The sequence below is a fragment of the Etheostoma spectabile genome, chromosome 4, assembly GCF_008692095.1.
Source record: "Etheostoma spectabile isolate EspeVRDwgs_2016 chromosome 4, UIUC_Espe_1.0, whole genome shotgun sequence".
NCBI classification, from domain to species: domain Eukaryota; kingdom Metazoa; phylum Chordata; class Actinopteri; order Perciformes; family Percidae; genus Etheostoma; species Etheostoma spectabile.
Window position 1 is genome coordinate 31,555,577 of NC_045736.1, and position 15,954 is coordinate 31,571,530.

Below are 15,954 nucleotides of genomic sequence, written 5' to 3' on the forward strand. Positions count from 1 at the left end.
CTTTTTGTAATTTATGTTAGGGCCCACAGCCATGAAATACCTAACCAAATGGCAAAGCTCCATGCTAAACATGAAGTGTATAACGTTTCAGCAAAGTAATAAAGACAGTTAAATAACTTGAGTATTTATGATCACATGAGCCTGAAGTGTTTTTATTAAATGTTTTATGTAACCCTAAGTCCCAACATAATTTCCATGGACTTAAACTATATATATATATATATATATATATATATATATATGTCTATATATGTAGTTTGTGCCATTTTACAAAAACTTTGAGGCTGAAAATGCAACTTTTGTTTTTGTGAGGAAAACAGTGTTAGCTCAGTGGAAGCTGGACGTCAGGCTTGCTTTTCGAATCACTAAATGATTTTATTAAAGCTTGTTTTTCATGTCACAAAGCAGTCAAAAATTGAGGTTGGCTTGTTCTTTAAAAAGATACACTTAGTGACTGACTGATGAACATTTTTTTTTTTTTTTCTAGAATCACTATTGGGCCTTGTTTGGAAAGTTTGAATCTCCTATTTTCGGGATTTTACATGCTTCTGTTACACCCTTAAGACATAAGACATCTTGTTTGACGTCAAATGAGACACAAACATGGAACTTTAATTTTTGTTGATTACAGAACAATGATGTTGTTAGAGTCAAATGCTTTTGTGAAACTTATGCTTCATCTACTGCCCCGAGATTATCATAAGTTTTGAATAGACTTTATACACTGCCCATGCTGCCAGCCCAGTCGATACGAATATTGGACAAGTCTATAGTCTCCAATTTGAGTCCAGTGCCAAATACAATTTTTCCCCAAATTATCCAGTATCAGCGTTGTGTTTGGCGAGTGGGTTGGTAGTCCTCAAGATTAGAAGAGTATATCAGAGGAACTAGTCAAAGCAACATGGCACTCAAACTTACCATAGCAATAGAAGGTTAGCCTGGGGTTAGCACTATTGGAATATCATACTATGGCTGGACAAATCATTTCCAACATTTCGAGATTACAGAGGGCCCAAACAAAACGTAATATTTAGAGCCGATTGCACCGTTGTGCAGTTGCTAATCGAGGGGTCATTTTCCAGCTTGAAAGAGTTTGTCCATGTGCTGTGAGCCTAAGAATAGATTTATAGAACATTTGGAAACATCACAAGTAAGCCTGCCTTAACTGCGACTGCTTGATTCTGTTGTACCTGACAGAGGAATGGAAGTTATCAGCATGAGAGTGCAATAAAAGCACACGACGACGGCTTCTGTAGATCCAAGACCATACTAAAAAATAAAAATAAATAAATAAAAACTTAGGTATTTTTAGTTTTTGACAGTCGAGTTATGATTTATCACACTTGTTCTTTTTTTCAACCTGGATTCTTGGTATCCTTAGACAATCTCTGAAATCGGTCCAGTATTAAGCGAGACCGCTGCAGTCGGCAGCTGTGAAACTAGCTACAATGTAAATTATTGGGCAATTGCGCACCTTCAATTTACGTCCATAAAAGCACATGTTTTGCAACTGACAGACTCAGATTATTATTCCACGTCTCTGACAAAGTGATAGAAAGTTTTTCTACAAAGACAAACCTTTCTGTTAAAGAGTAAGATCCTTTTTTTAACAAGAAATCCCCAAATCACTAACTGTCAAAAGCTGTCTTGGTTCAACCTTCCACAATAATTACCAATCCGGTTAAATAATAAGCCCTTAACTCACCCATTTACACGTGAAAAAATGCCGTCTCCTATATGAGTAAAAGTATTTATTTAAATGGAATCTGGTGACTTTGGTGATGGCAATTTCAGGGCGGTTTGTAAGGATACTCTTACTTACTCTTCAATGGGGTTAGGTAGTGGTACCTGGTGCTAATACGGCACCAGTGCCTAAACTGTCGGTATCTACCGGACCGAATAGCATAACATGGATTTCGGTGCCAATTAAAAGCCTTTTGCGCTGCTCACTCATGCTCTGAAACAGACGTAAGAGAAAACAGAAGCATTGCTGCATTTGACGCTAGTCACCACTTCACTTAGCAGCAGGTAACGTTAGCCTACCATTAGCTAGCAGCTGGATTAAATGCTAAGCTAAGCGGTGTAAAGCGTGTCTGTATTTCACTGTAGAGGATTCCAACATCGGGACATTTAGCAGTGTGCAGCTGACAAGACAGACGGTGCGTTCACTTGAAATTAGTAAGCCTCGTGGTGCATTCAAAGTTATTGTAAACTACCTAGTCCCCTTTTTTTTAAAGTATAGGTTCAGGCACCTTTTAGGCACCGCCACCATTTGTAAAGTATCGTTTTAGCAGAAAAAAAACGATACCCAACCCTACTCTTTAATAAAAAGTCTCTGCAGGGATCCTTTCCATAATGGTGTCCGACACTTAGAATAATAATCCGAGTCGTGGCATAAACAGCGCTTTTAATAAACAAAATTGACGATGCACACCCCCTTTGTAATTACAGTGCAGCCTGGTTGGCTGACTGCTGGTTACAGCGTTCTCCCTCAATGCTGGACCAATATCAAAGGCTTCTGTTCACAATAGTCACTTAGACACCAATGCATTAGAAAATGGAGTCCAGGACTCAAAAAATGGAACAAAATTACCTTTTTTAAATTGGATTTTCTATAGAAATTAAGGATTAACATGTCAGGAAATGGAAGTTGGTACTATTTTTCGAGTCAACACGGTGTTTGGTTGGATGCCTTGTCATAATTTGCAAAAAGAAAACTGAAGATTCTTTAGTACCTTGCTATCAGCTGCAATGGTGTATTGCTGTCACGGCTGTTTCCTTGTTTCTTAACTTCTGTTTTACAGTTCCCAATTTAGCACTAATGCCAAATTAGACTTCATAAAAAAAAAGCCTTTGCCATCTGCTGCTATTTTGCTGTGGCCATTTTGCATTCCTCATATAGGAATAGGATCACGCTTAATTCAGTCAGGGATGCAAAATGGCTAAAGTGACGTAGGTGTTGATGTACTTAAAAACTCAATAATTCGAGAAACCAAGATGCACTTGATTTACCTTTTTCTAGCAGTTGATTGTCTTTCCCCTGCCTGTAAAAGTGAATCAAGCAAAAGTAGGTTAAATATATCATTAATATCATATTAATTTGTCTGCAATGTCTACTCCACACAACATATAAAACTAGTACGTGCTGTACATGCTTCTCAACTTCTCCTATGACTTACTTCCACAGAGATGCAGTCACACGATACTAACAACTTACATTACATGTTGTACTCTACATGTTCTTTGTTATGATACTTTATCTTCCAATATTCTACTATTTGTATCTTGTAATATGTCATTTTCAATGTTTTGAAATGGTGTCATGTGTTAACTGCATAAGTATTGTTTTCAAAGGACGTAACAGGTAAGTGAAGATGTGTGTTAGACATACATAATCCCTATGTATCCTCTATTTATTTACACCTAGCTGCATACAAATGCATAACACAAAAAACATCTATTTTCCGTGCTGTAGCCCATGTTTAATCATGCATTCATATCCGGTTTTGCATCGCCAATGTTTGGGTTTTTTTCTTCCCACAGGGAGGCAGATCAGATGAGCTTACCGTGATATTAATGTTGCCTCCTCCCCCCATTCCCCCCTCTCTTTCTGCCCTCCCCCCCCCACCCCTTCTCCTCTGTAGGCCCAGGCCTGGCGTTCATTGCCTACCCTAAAGCTGTTTCCATGATGCCTTTTCCTACAGTCTGGGCAATTCTCTTCTTCATTATGCTGCTGCTGCTTGGCCTCGACAGTCAGGTGAGCACAAACAGGAAACACCTTCCACACATTTCCAGATGTTAGACACTAAGGGATGTGGTGATCACACGCATGGCTGTTATTGAGGTTGCCATGAGCAACACACTACAGTAGAAGCCTGTGCACCAAACTTTAAAGCATGCTGCTTTATCTAAAATGTCTTGAATTTGAATATTACTTTGTATGCATAAACCTTCCATAAAGAGAAATGTTCCACATCGGAACTCATTATCGCTTCCTTCCTGCAGCATGTTTTATTTTCTGAAAATGTGTTTCTGTGTATTTTGAAGCAAATAAACAGATTCATCTTTTTTTCTAATAAGCAAAGTCTGATTAACATACATGCAGAAATACCAACATACTGGCAGATATACAGATACAAGAAAAAAAAAAATTTGAAATTTTGTTTTACATAACATTTACAAAAATACTCAGGGTCAACCCATATCCACATAAGTGTGTGTGTGTGTGTGTGTGTGTGTGTGTGTTGGTGTGTGTGTGTGTGGTGTGTGTGTGTGTGTGTGTGTGTGTGTGTGTGTGTGTGTGTGTGTGGTGGGGTGTGTGTGTGTGTGTGGTGTGTGTGGTGTGTGTGTGTGTGTGTGTGTGTGTGTGTGTGTGTTGTGTGTGTCCCTGCAGTTTGTGGAGGTGGAAGGGCAGATCACATCACTGGTGGATCTGTATCCGTCTTCCTAGGAGGTTACCGCAGAGAGACCTTCATCGCTACATCTGCTGCATCAGCTACCTGCTTGGATTACCATGGTTACCAAGGTAACAACACCGAATCACAGAGACTGAGCGCATTGTGTCATACTCTGAAAGCCACGCCCACCGGAGGGGAAAACAATCTGCTCCACCATCTGCAACCAAGTGCCTGGAGCTAACTAAAGGCATCCATCTCACAGATGTCAAAGGATTATTTTAGCTCCCCTTGTCTTAGGGGGCGGGGGGGGGGGGGAATTGATACTGGAAAGTATCGCGATATTTTCAGTGGCAATACTGTAACAATACGCAGAGGAATGTATCTTTTTAGCTAAAACAGATATTGAAAAAGTTTCCGTTTGGGGACATTCAAAACTGGGAAAAATTACAAGTTGGAAAAAAGGCTATAAATTGCAATATATTGCAGATTATTGCAATAAGTTTAAAATCACAATAATATCGTATCGTGGCATAAGTATCGTGATGATATCGTATATCCGACCCCTACCTTGTTTGACGGAGCGGACAAGTTAGCTGTAAGTAAGCTAATGTTAGCTTAGTGTTAGCAAGCTAAGGCACTTGCAAACATAATAGTGAGTTTAACATACAGAATTATAGTTTCCCCTAACACTGACATATTTAACTTGGTAACAAAATGCTTTCTAACTAACATTGGGCATGTTGTTAGGTTAGGGTTGCCCCTTTCTCCACGCCTGTATCCACTGTTGTCTTCCTAAAAGCTCAGTTTTCTGATTCGTCAGCTTCTAAAAACTTAAGTTATGGGTTCTTTACCAAGTTGGTAATGCATCTTACCACACAGCAGCTTTTAGGCATTTTTCTGTTGTTTACTAGAAGACGGAATTGACAAAGCGGCACCTTAACTTTTATTGCAATACAAGTCAATGGAGAGCAAAGAGTTTTTTTCCCCATCCGGTGTGGGCGGGACTTAATGTCTTCTGTCTCTATTAAGGATAGGGTAGCATTTGGATATATACATCATTTATAGAGTATTATCATCCAAACAGCACATGTTGATATCATACACAATGGCTGCTGGCTTCATGTTGAGGCTCCATCGAACATCTCACTACTCCAGGGACAACAGTGTTCATTTGGATATACTTGTCTATCACATATGCATCATTTATAGAGTATTGTCATCCACACAGCACATGTTGATGTTGTACACTATGGCTGCTGGCTTCATGTCGAGGCTCCATCCACAATGTTCATTTGGATATACAGTACTTGTCTATCACATATACATCATTTATAGAGTATGATCATGCACATGTTGATATCGTACACTATGGCTGCTGGCCTCATTTCGAGGCTCCGTCCAACAGCTCAATACTCCAGGGACAACAGTGTTCATGCAGCTATAAGAGTCCGTCCCTGGGGAGAGGACAGGGGGCTATTTATACTTTTAAGTCATGAGAACTTCCCATCAAACCTCTGGTATTAATAGATACTGTAGACCTGACTTAGCTTTTTCCAAATCTTCCTCTTCTTCTCTCCTATTTCTGTCTTGTGTCTGTTTTCCCCTGCTTCTCATCATATCTTATTCCTTCCCTTCATTCTCTCTTTTTTGACCTTTTCTGGAACTCGGAAAACATAAAATCAACATTTCCTCCACATTGATTCATACAGACACATCGTCGTGATGTCTCATCCTCCCAAGACTTGTCCTGCACCAATAGACCGTTCTCACTGTGGACATTTTGACTTGTTGCATACAAGTGTTAGTTTCCTAAGTTTGCTGGTATTGTGCATGCTCGCTCACATGAAACCCAATTTGTTTTACCCATCCTTTTCATGTCAAGTCACAGCATAGCACAGTTAGCTGTGAAAACGGTCTATTAATTGAGATTTCTCAAAGTTGGACATTTTTTACCTTGAGCCAAATAAGCTGGCCTCCACCAAAGATGATGCACTTTGAAACTTCTAATGCACGTATCAACAGACTGTGTGTGTTAGTGTTACTAAGTATACTGATGGACACATGTTGTCCACACATCAATTTAAAAGGAGATTGAATGTAATTAGAGCCTAATATTCAATCACAATTACAACATTGCTACCAAACTGAAATCCAACATAATGAGAATCCACATTTTGAGACACTAGAATCCAGTGGCAAAAGGGTTCCAACGCCAATTTCCTTTGTTAGAATTGGACCATTTGTGTTATACTGTACATTTGATTTTGCCCGTTCATCTTCTGTAGGAGACCTCTCCAAGACCGAGACAATTTGTCACACTCTTGCCTCTGTGACTGGGCACTTTGGAAAGAAATATGTATAGCCATGTACCTTAAATCACAGACAAGCTCCTTTACAACCAAACAAAGTGACTTGTACTGGAACAACGTGTGATAATGCGTAATTTCTTCAAGTTGCATCAAGCCTAAGACCCATTTTACTTTGCCTATTCATTCCCTAGACCACTAAACCGACATCTCATATAAAGGTTGTTGTTGTCGACAGACCAAAACTATGAGAGTATAACGTGAGAAAGACCAGATAACTATCTTGACTGGACCTGCTAGGTTATACGATGCAGTTAGCATAAGTCCCTGTGTTACAAATAAATAAAAAAATATATGCATGAAGGCTTTTTCCCCAGTGAAAACCATTCTTTAAACCATGAAATGCTTACATGAAATATCTGTAGGTTGATTCAGTTGTGGGACAAAAGAGCAAATTATAGATTTTTGTTTTGGTTGTTTAAGGTTTTTGTCCATGCAATGTCCCCAATTCCTGCACTTAGTCTCACACTCCTCCTTCTTTCATCACTCTTTAATTCATCCATCCTCATCCTCCCTTTCCTATTCAAACCTGGTCACACACAAATTCAAGCTTCCTTCTGTCATTCTATTTTGCCTTTCTCTCTCTCTCTCTCTCTCTCTCTCTCTCTCTCTCTCTCTCTCTCTCTCTCTCTCTCTCTCTCTCTCTCTCTCTCTCTCTCTCTCTGTCCTTCTGTCGTTCCCATGACAACATCTTTTTATGGCTGTGGTGGCCTGGTTCAAGTTTAGGATTCCCATGATTGTTAAAACAGAAAAGACACTGACTCACACACACACACACACACACACACAGTGGCAGTCTTGCATACGGACATGCCGGCTGCTCAAATTTGGTCATCAAGTCTTGAAAATGTCCCCGTTTTACATATTTTTAGGATCATTATCATATATTATTTACAAGCTCTTCCACTTTAGTAAGTGTTCCTGAGTCTCAGTGTATTGAGGAAGGCTAAACTGAATCTGTGTGCACTGAAAGGAACAAGAAGATAGACCCTGCACAGGTTTTAATATTTAACGTAAGATGAAAATATTGCCTGATATATGTCCTTGGATAAAACCGATTTCAAAGCCTGTTTGTCTGTGTGTCTGTCTGCAGGGTGGCATGTATGTTTTCCAGCTCTTTGATTACTATGCAGCTAGCGGTGTGTGCCTTCTGTGGGTGGCATTCTTTGAATGTATAGCTGTTGCCTGGGTTTATGGTAAGTACCACGCTTCAACATATAACTAAATATTGTGAGCCTGTAGGATGTATTCTTAATAACTTACTACTGCACAGGAAGCTTCTAATGTATTGTCTTGTAATGTCTCCATACTCTGACTTTGACGTCTGGCTGTTTTTTGTTGTTTTGTACTCTCTCAAAGAGCATGTACAGATCCATAGATAGGAGATCCCAGCTAAGTCCATTTAGAGACAGCAAGGCCTTTTTATCAGACCGCAGGCCAATTGCTGGTAATGCAAATGCAAAAAAAAGAAGTATGGATGTAACAATGCATCATGAATCGGTTAAAAATCAAACTCTTAGCCAGTTCGGTCTGGACTTGATCCGCTGTGGAGCAACTATGCTCGAACAAGACCAATCAAATTGTCAGGGCGGGCTTTACACGATGATAGACAGACGACCGACAGTAACGTAATCAACCAAGTCACCAAAGAGCGCTTGGGTTGAACGCAACCCGCGGGACTGCACCCCCCCATGTCGCCCTGCACTGGGCACGCTCATATGACGGTTCTCCCAGGTCCTGTAGCTGTAATGAATATAGCTAATAGCTGTAACTCACCATGTGTTCTAATACATCCATTTTATGATACATCCGAGGGATTTATGGATGCTGTAATGCAGAGGTGCCCAAATTCTTTCATATGAACGGCCAAAATGTATCTGGATGGAAGGCAACTTAAATGGGAAGTTTAAGAGCACTGTGCTTTACATTGCTGTTGAACTCAGATTGCTTTTTAACCGCACAAAATGTATGTTTCATAGTCATTACTTTTAACGTAAAAGGAAAATGAACATGAGCATGTCAAATCCGTGTTGGGCCATGGACAAACTTGGCCCGCGGGCCCCAAATTGGGTAGCCTTGCTGTAAAGCCCGCAACGTGGATGTAACTTCTTTTAGTGTTTTCCATCCGTCGGGGCTATTGGCTAGTAGCTAGCATCAGCGGTAGCTAGCATCAGCGGTAGCTAGCGGTTGAGTTCTGACCACAACTATGCGTCGCTCAGCATACGTCACACACTCTGTCCTCTGATTGGTTGTAGGTCTGTCCAAATGAGTACAGAGGTACACAAACCCATACTCACAGTCTGATGGAGCAGAATCAGATTCTGACTGGAATACTAGTACATCTAAGTATTGATACATTGTAACTGACAATCATCCATGCACAAGCCATCCAAGATTGGAAACCTAGATTAATTATAACTCTATGGGACTTAGGTTGATTCATTTTCTGCATTGCAAACTTAAGTTCTTTATTTTATTATGTCTTCATTATGTAATTTGTGTTATTCCCTGTGTAAGGCATTTTGCGTTGCTTGTATAGAAACAACATCTTCTTGCCTATTTATTGTTGTGACATCCTAAATAGCAGTCCTGGTGCATTGTGTTACTGAGTTTACTGGTCAGTATTTATTAATAATCTAATAATTTCACTGTCTTCCCAGGCGTTGATAATTTCTATGATGCACTTGAGGACATGCTTGGCTACAGACCAAATCGTTGGATGAAATGGAGCTGGAGTTACATCACTCCTTTACTGTGCATGGTAAGAGTCTGCCCTTATTGCAGTAAACAGTACTCCATAACCAAGGGTTTGACTGCTTCCTCTTTTTATGACAACAATGCTTCTGCTTCCTGAAACGTGTACAAGGCTCATCATGATGGCCACGTTTCGTAAAGAGACATGCCGCCATTTTAAATCGAGAGTGGAAATCAATCCCGGACCATAATTGAACACAGATAGGTCTTTTGTCGGCACTTAACCCTTGTGTGGCAGGACCTTAATCCCGTGTGCTCCTCTTCCTCCCAGGGCTGCTTCATCTTCTCTTTGGTCAAATACAAGCCGCTGACGTACAACAAGGTCTACGAGTACCCGGACTGGGCCATCGGGATCGGCTGGACCCTGGCCCTGTCCTCCATGATCTGCATCCCCATGGTGGTCGTCATCAAGATCATCCGATCCGACGGGCCGCTTATCGAGGTGGGTGTGGGGGGGGGAGGCGTCTGCAGCTTTAGGGGCTGCGACTAGTAGTTTTACTAGTTGTCAATCGATCTGTCAATTATTTATTTATTCATTAATTGATTTGTTGTTTGGCCTGTCAAAATGTTAGAAAATGGTAAAAAAAACATGTTTCCCAAAGCCCAAGATGACATTATTAGCTCAAATGTCTTCTTCTGTCTACAAGTCAAAGATATTGTCACCAGGGAAAGAAGAACATATTCACATTTATGAAGATGGAGTCAGAGAGTTTTTTCATAAGAAATGACCGATTATCAAAATAGTTGGCGTTCACTTTAATAATCGATTCCTCCTGGCAGCTCTAGATCAGAGACGCTCACTCCACTGAATGACATACTGTTAAAAAAATGATTATTTCAATCCCCTCAAATGTAGATTTTGTATTTTTTTGTATTTATTGTAAAAATAAGCAAACACCCTCTTGACCTTTTTGTCTTTTTTTTTGATCTCCCCTCTCTTTTGCTCACTCCCCCTTCCGTTACTGCTCCCTCCATTCCTCTCTTTCACCTACCTTTTCATCATTCCTTCTGTGGTCTTTCCTTCCCCCTTCTTTCTGTCCTCCCTCCTTCTCTTTCGTCTCTCCCCTTTAACTTGTCCTTCTCTCACACTTCTCCAATCCATCCCTTCCTTCCTTTCACCCTTCCTTTCCTTCCTTTATCCTCTCATCCTTCTTTTCTTCCTTCCTTTCATCGTTCCTCTTTTCATTCCTTTCATCCTACCGTCCTTCCTGTCATCCTTCCGTCCATCCTCTCTTCCTTCCTTTCATCCTTCCTTCCTTTCATCCTTCTGTCCTTCTATCCTTCCATCCATCCATCCTTCCTTCCTTTCATCCTTCCATCCTTCTTTCCTTCCTTCCTTCCTTCCGTCCATCCATCCTTCTGTCTTTCCGTCCATCCTTCCTTCCTTCTGTCCATCCTCTCTTCCTTTTTTCCTTTAATCCTTCCTTTCTTGCTTCCTTCCTTTCTTGCTTCCTTTCATCCTTCCGTCCTTCCGTCCATCCTCTCTTCCTTCCTTTCTTCCTTCCTTTCATCCTTCTGTCCTTCTATCCTTCCATCCATCCATCCATCCTTCCTTCCTTCCTTTCATCCTTCCATCCTTCCTTCCTTCCGTCCATCCTTCCTTTATTCCTTCCTTTTATCCTTCTGTCTTTCCGTCCATCCTTCCTTCCTTCCGTCCATCCTCTCTTCCTTTCTTCCTTTAATCCTTCCTTTCTTGCTTCCTTTCATCCTTCCGTCCTTCCGTCCATCCTCCCTTCCTTTCATCCTTCTTTCCTTCCATCCGTCCTTCCTTCCTTCCTTCCTTCCGTCCATCCTTCCTTTCTTCCTTCGTTTTTTCCTTCTGTCTTTCCGTCCATCCTTCCTTCCTTCCTTCCGTCCATCCTTCCTTCCTTCCGTCCGTCCGTCCGTCCGTCCTTCCTTCCTTCCGTCCATCCTTCCTTTCTTCCTTTTATCCTTCTGTCTTTCTGTCCATCCTTCCTTCCTTCCGTCCGTCCGTCCTTCCTTCCTTCCTTCCTTCCTTCCTTTCTTCCTTCCTTTTATCCTTCTGTCTTTCTGTCCTTCCTTCCTTCCTTCCGTCCATCCTTCCTTCCTTCCTTCCTTCCGTCCATCCTTCCTTCCTTCCTTCCTTCCTTCCTGCAGAGGATCAAGGCGGTGGCTGCCCCGGTTCGCGGCGGGGCCAGCTCCCGTCCTGCAGACCACCGTGGCCTCAAGGAGCTGTCCTACCCGCTGGACCCCAACGGGAACAAGGGCCTGCTGATGAAGGCCCCCACCCACACCATTGTAGAAACCATGATGTAAAGGAATGAGGCGGAGGCTCTCCATGAGATCGCTCTCCTCTCCTGTCCTCTCAAATGCTTCTAAAGCTAGCTAGTTTTCTGTCTATCTGTCTGTCTGTCTGTCTGGTGGACTGATAAGGGTTTTAAGGAAAAAAATTAGGTTCCAGTTTCAAATATTGTAGGAATACTTCGGACGTAGTTTGCTCTTGATGGGTTTTCTTAATCACATTTCAAATCTTTTTCTGAATGACTGGTGCTGGTCCTTTTCCCCTCCTATTTGTAACATCCACATGTCCCACTGATGTCTTTATTAAAGGCACAGTGGCAAATTCACACCAGCCTCTGGTCCTCCGCTGGTATATATGTATGTTTTGTTACACCAGCTACTTTTGCAGAAAACCAGCCATTGTTCTGAAAAAAAAAAAGAAGAAGAAGAAAAAAAAAAGAAGAAGGAAGAAGTGATTATTGAGTCTTGGAATCAAACAGCCTTTTTTGGCCGCAAAATGAAGAAGAAAAAAAAAGGGTTCTGACATTGATCGCAGATCACCAGTTTTCGGCGCTGTACTTGGAACATAACAGCTCTTTCTCCGTTTCAGTGAGCGCGGAGCTCTTATCTGAGCACGTGCGCCCTAGGGTTCAACTTTGGCTTTTTTCTGTTCCGCTGCGTTCAGCCGAGGCCGAGTCGAGGTGACGATCGAGGCACTGCAGGTTATTAATTAAGAGACGTGTTTTCTACCCATGTCACAATTAGACGTAGACGGGTATAAAGTCCCCACTTCGGTAATCAGACAATCTGATTATGATATTTCAGCCGCACAAGGCAAGATGTGAGAAAGGTGAACCGTCCTGAATTTCAAAAATGCATGGGAAGTTTCCCAATCCTGCGAGTTTTACAACCTGTTTTTTTTTTCTTTCTGTGTTTCCACTTGATACACACAATTGCCCGGTGCAGCTGAAAAGAAAGATTACGCAAATGCCGATGACTCTTATCAAACCGGGGTATCCCGGTTTTGAAATGCACCTTAGCACAAATATCCCCATCTTCCATGGCCATAAGCTATGGGACAAAGAGAGAACTTGCACTGAAACCCGCTCCTGCACAGAGAGAGAGGTATCTGAAAGGATTTGAAGTGTGTAGGCTGAACCCTTGAGTGTGTTGTCTGTGGCGTACTGTACAGTAGTAGCTAAACAGTCTGTATCTATCTCTTTATCTATCTTTCTCTGTCCTAGACCAGTTTACAGTACATAAGTGACTGCTATAGGCACTCTTGGCTTACAATTTTTGGATTGGATTTGTTTTATTATCCACAGAGGAAGTCACATTGTCATTTTTTTCTTCCTCTGTCAATGTTTAGATTTTTTTTTTATTTTTAATGTTTTTATTAAGACTATAATGTTATTGGTATTCACTATGTAGTTTTGCATAGAAGAAGGAACACTTCTTTCATCGGGTGAAAATACTAAGCTATTATACAAATCATTCATTTACGGTGGCAGCCATTGTAGGAATAATCCTACATCAGTCATTTTTCCAGACAGTTCCGTCTTTGCAAACTGTTTTTTCCCCCAAATATTTTCTTTTGTGTAGTTCGATGTACAGTAAAAAAAAAAATAACGCAAAGGGGATTCTACAATGGCTCCATCTGTAAGTTCGTAGGTGTTGGGGGTTTATAGCTTTTCCTCTTCTGTAAATACCAGGGGGCAGTATTTCACTTGGGTACATTCAGCCAGACCAATGGGAAAAAAGCAACCGTTGGTCGGGCGACACTCCCGACAAATCAGCCAGACCGTCGACTCGTCTGAGCGTCAAACTCCTTTCCAGACGCTGTGAAATGTGGCAGCTGGCTGCAGACAAATCCGAGCCAGGAAAGGACAGTTTGGTCACGTCTTTCCCACAGTCACCACGCACAGTTGCTTCCCCCTCACACACGTTGAGAGCTGAAAGCCTCGTTTCAAAAAAGGAACTCCAAAGGGCTCGAAAAAGCAATTAAAAGGCATGCAAATGCAAGTTTTAGACTACGAACCCACTGGACCTTAAATTCCCTAAAAAATGTTGGGAACTGGGCGTCTATCATCATTTGGGCTAATTACAATGAACTACAACTAAAAACAGTTCTAAACATTCAAAAAAAAACATAACTTGAAATGTGTAATGTCAGACTTTGTGAGACCTTAAAATGATGCCGGGAATTCAAACCAAAAAACAATCAAACATGAAGAGAGTAGTAAACTAAACTTTGAATATAAGCTGTGAAATTGGGCACTATATAATACAATATAAGATATACAGTGGTGCTTATAAGTTTACATGCCCATGCTTAAGTTGACTGAAAAGAGGAATTTTAAAAAATCATCTTTTGTAAATAGATCTTAATGCCTTAATTAAAAAAAAAAGGAAAAATCCAACCTTTTAAGGACACTCATTTTCTTTGTGAGTGAATAATGTGTTGTAAATAAACAAATTGTCTTCCTTAAAATACAGGGGGCCTAAGTATACACCCCACTATGTTAAATTCCATAAAGGCAGGCAGAGTTTTATTATTAAATGCCAGTTATTTCATGGATCAGGATACTATGCATCCTGATAAAGTTCTCTTGGCCTTTGGAATAAAAATAGCCCCCCCGACATTATCATATACCCTCACCATACATACATAGATTGGCATGGGAGACGTTCCATAAAATAATCTCTCAATGCAAATCAAACCGCTATTAGTCTAATTGAAATAAAACCATGCCAATATATATATATTATATATAGATTATATATATATATATTATTATATATAGATATATATATATATATATATATATATACTTATTGCCCCCTGTATTTTAACATAGGGGGTGTATACTTAGGCCCCCTGTATTTAAGTAAGAACAGTTATTTATTTACAATACATCATTCATTCACAAAGAAAATTAGTGTCCTTAAAAGGTTGGATTTTTCCTTTTTTTTAATAAAGGCAATAAGATCCATTTACAAAACATGTTTATTTTATTCCTCTTTTTAGTCAACTTAAGCATGGGCATGTAAACTTATGAGCACCACTGTATATGAAAATGACACTGGGAGGTTATGTCTGACACCCTTAAAACCTGTACTTACATCCAACTTACGTCGATGCATGTAGAGCTCATTTAAAATGTCTTTAGACGGCCGTGATATCGTCGATGTGAGCCTTTGACAACTGAAAGCAGACTATCTCATAAGTATGACATTACTGTTGCATTCACTTTAATATGTCTGTGTAACTTGTGTGTGTCACCAGTGTCCCGTCTCCTATAGATGCATTAATCCAGTGTCCGGAAAATGTAGACTTTTAACTGTGGTAGCAAACAAAAATTGATGTTTTTTTGTCCAGCTTGAAAGGCCATTAGATCAGTTCTTTGCCACACAGAATGGAAAATCCCAACTCTAACTGCCTAGGTTTTCCACAATCACAGGCAAACGTACAGAAAGGGTGAGTCAAAGTGAGTTTTATTGCACCTTATTTGTATATTGACTTTATATCAAATGATGAGGCCAAAAAGAAAAAAACACTGCCATGTTTTTTATTCAGGGTCCTCATTGGCTTCCAAACAAATCTGAATACTGTCAAAACTCTTAAGCTTTCAGCTTTAAGTGCTTCTGTTCACCCCCAAAAAGCCGAAATATTAAAATAGATCAAAATATTCATTCATGTCAAACATACAGTTATGCAGGAATTTGACCAACAGGGCCTCATGTTTGTGTCCTCTTAGATTTTGATTATTACTTTTGTCGATTTATTTGATTTCTTCAAATAGAATAGAGTATCATTAAAGGGGGGATTTGTGAAACCGAATCCACAGCAGACATCTATTTTCATACAACTTTTTCCTATATGAGTCGTCTTTGTACAGCTGAGCTCCCATCGCACACGTCCCGTTTTAATACACAACGCTTCGTTTTAATCTTCAACTTTTGTACAGATCTGGTTCTCGATTCCCCTCGAAAGGATCTTTGCATTAAGAAAAAGGAAAGTAATGCTTAAAGTAAAAGACGTGTCAGCACTTTCCAGTAAGAACAACAGCATCAGAAGCATGTACGAAATATTGATTTATGGCATTTTGAAAACAGGAAGAGTTAAAGAAAATCCAGCTGATCTTGTTTATGACTCTCACGATTGAATCCAATCTTTCCTGAGTGCTAAGATCCTT

The 15,954-nt window shown here is 40.4% G+C and overlaps 1 long non-coding RNA gene and 1 pseudogene across 1 annotated transcript in view; one reads left to right on the forward strand and one right to left on the reverse strand.

Moving 5' to 3' along the window:
• Window positions 1–13,511, forward strand: part of LOC116688693 (sodium- and chloride-dependent taurine transporter-like) — a 14,106-nt pseudogene extending 595 nt beyond the window's left edge.
• The window catches only part of LOC116688696 (uncharacterized), a 19,646-nt gene that overhangs the window by 2,910 nt on the left and 782 nt on the right, over window positions 1–15,954 (reverse strand). The window contains exon 2 of the long non-coding RNA XR_004331837.1: window positions 8,995–8,997. This is a non-coding gene — a long non-coding RNA (uncharacterized LOC116688696). The remainder of the gene's footprint in view (window positions 1–8,994; window positions 8,998–15,954) is intronic.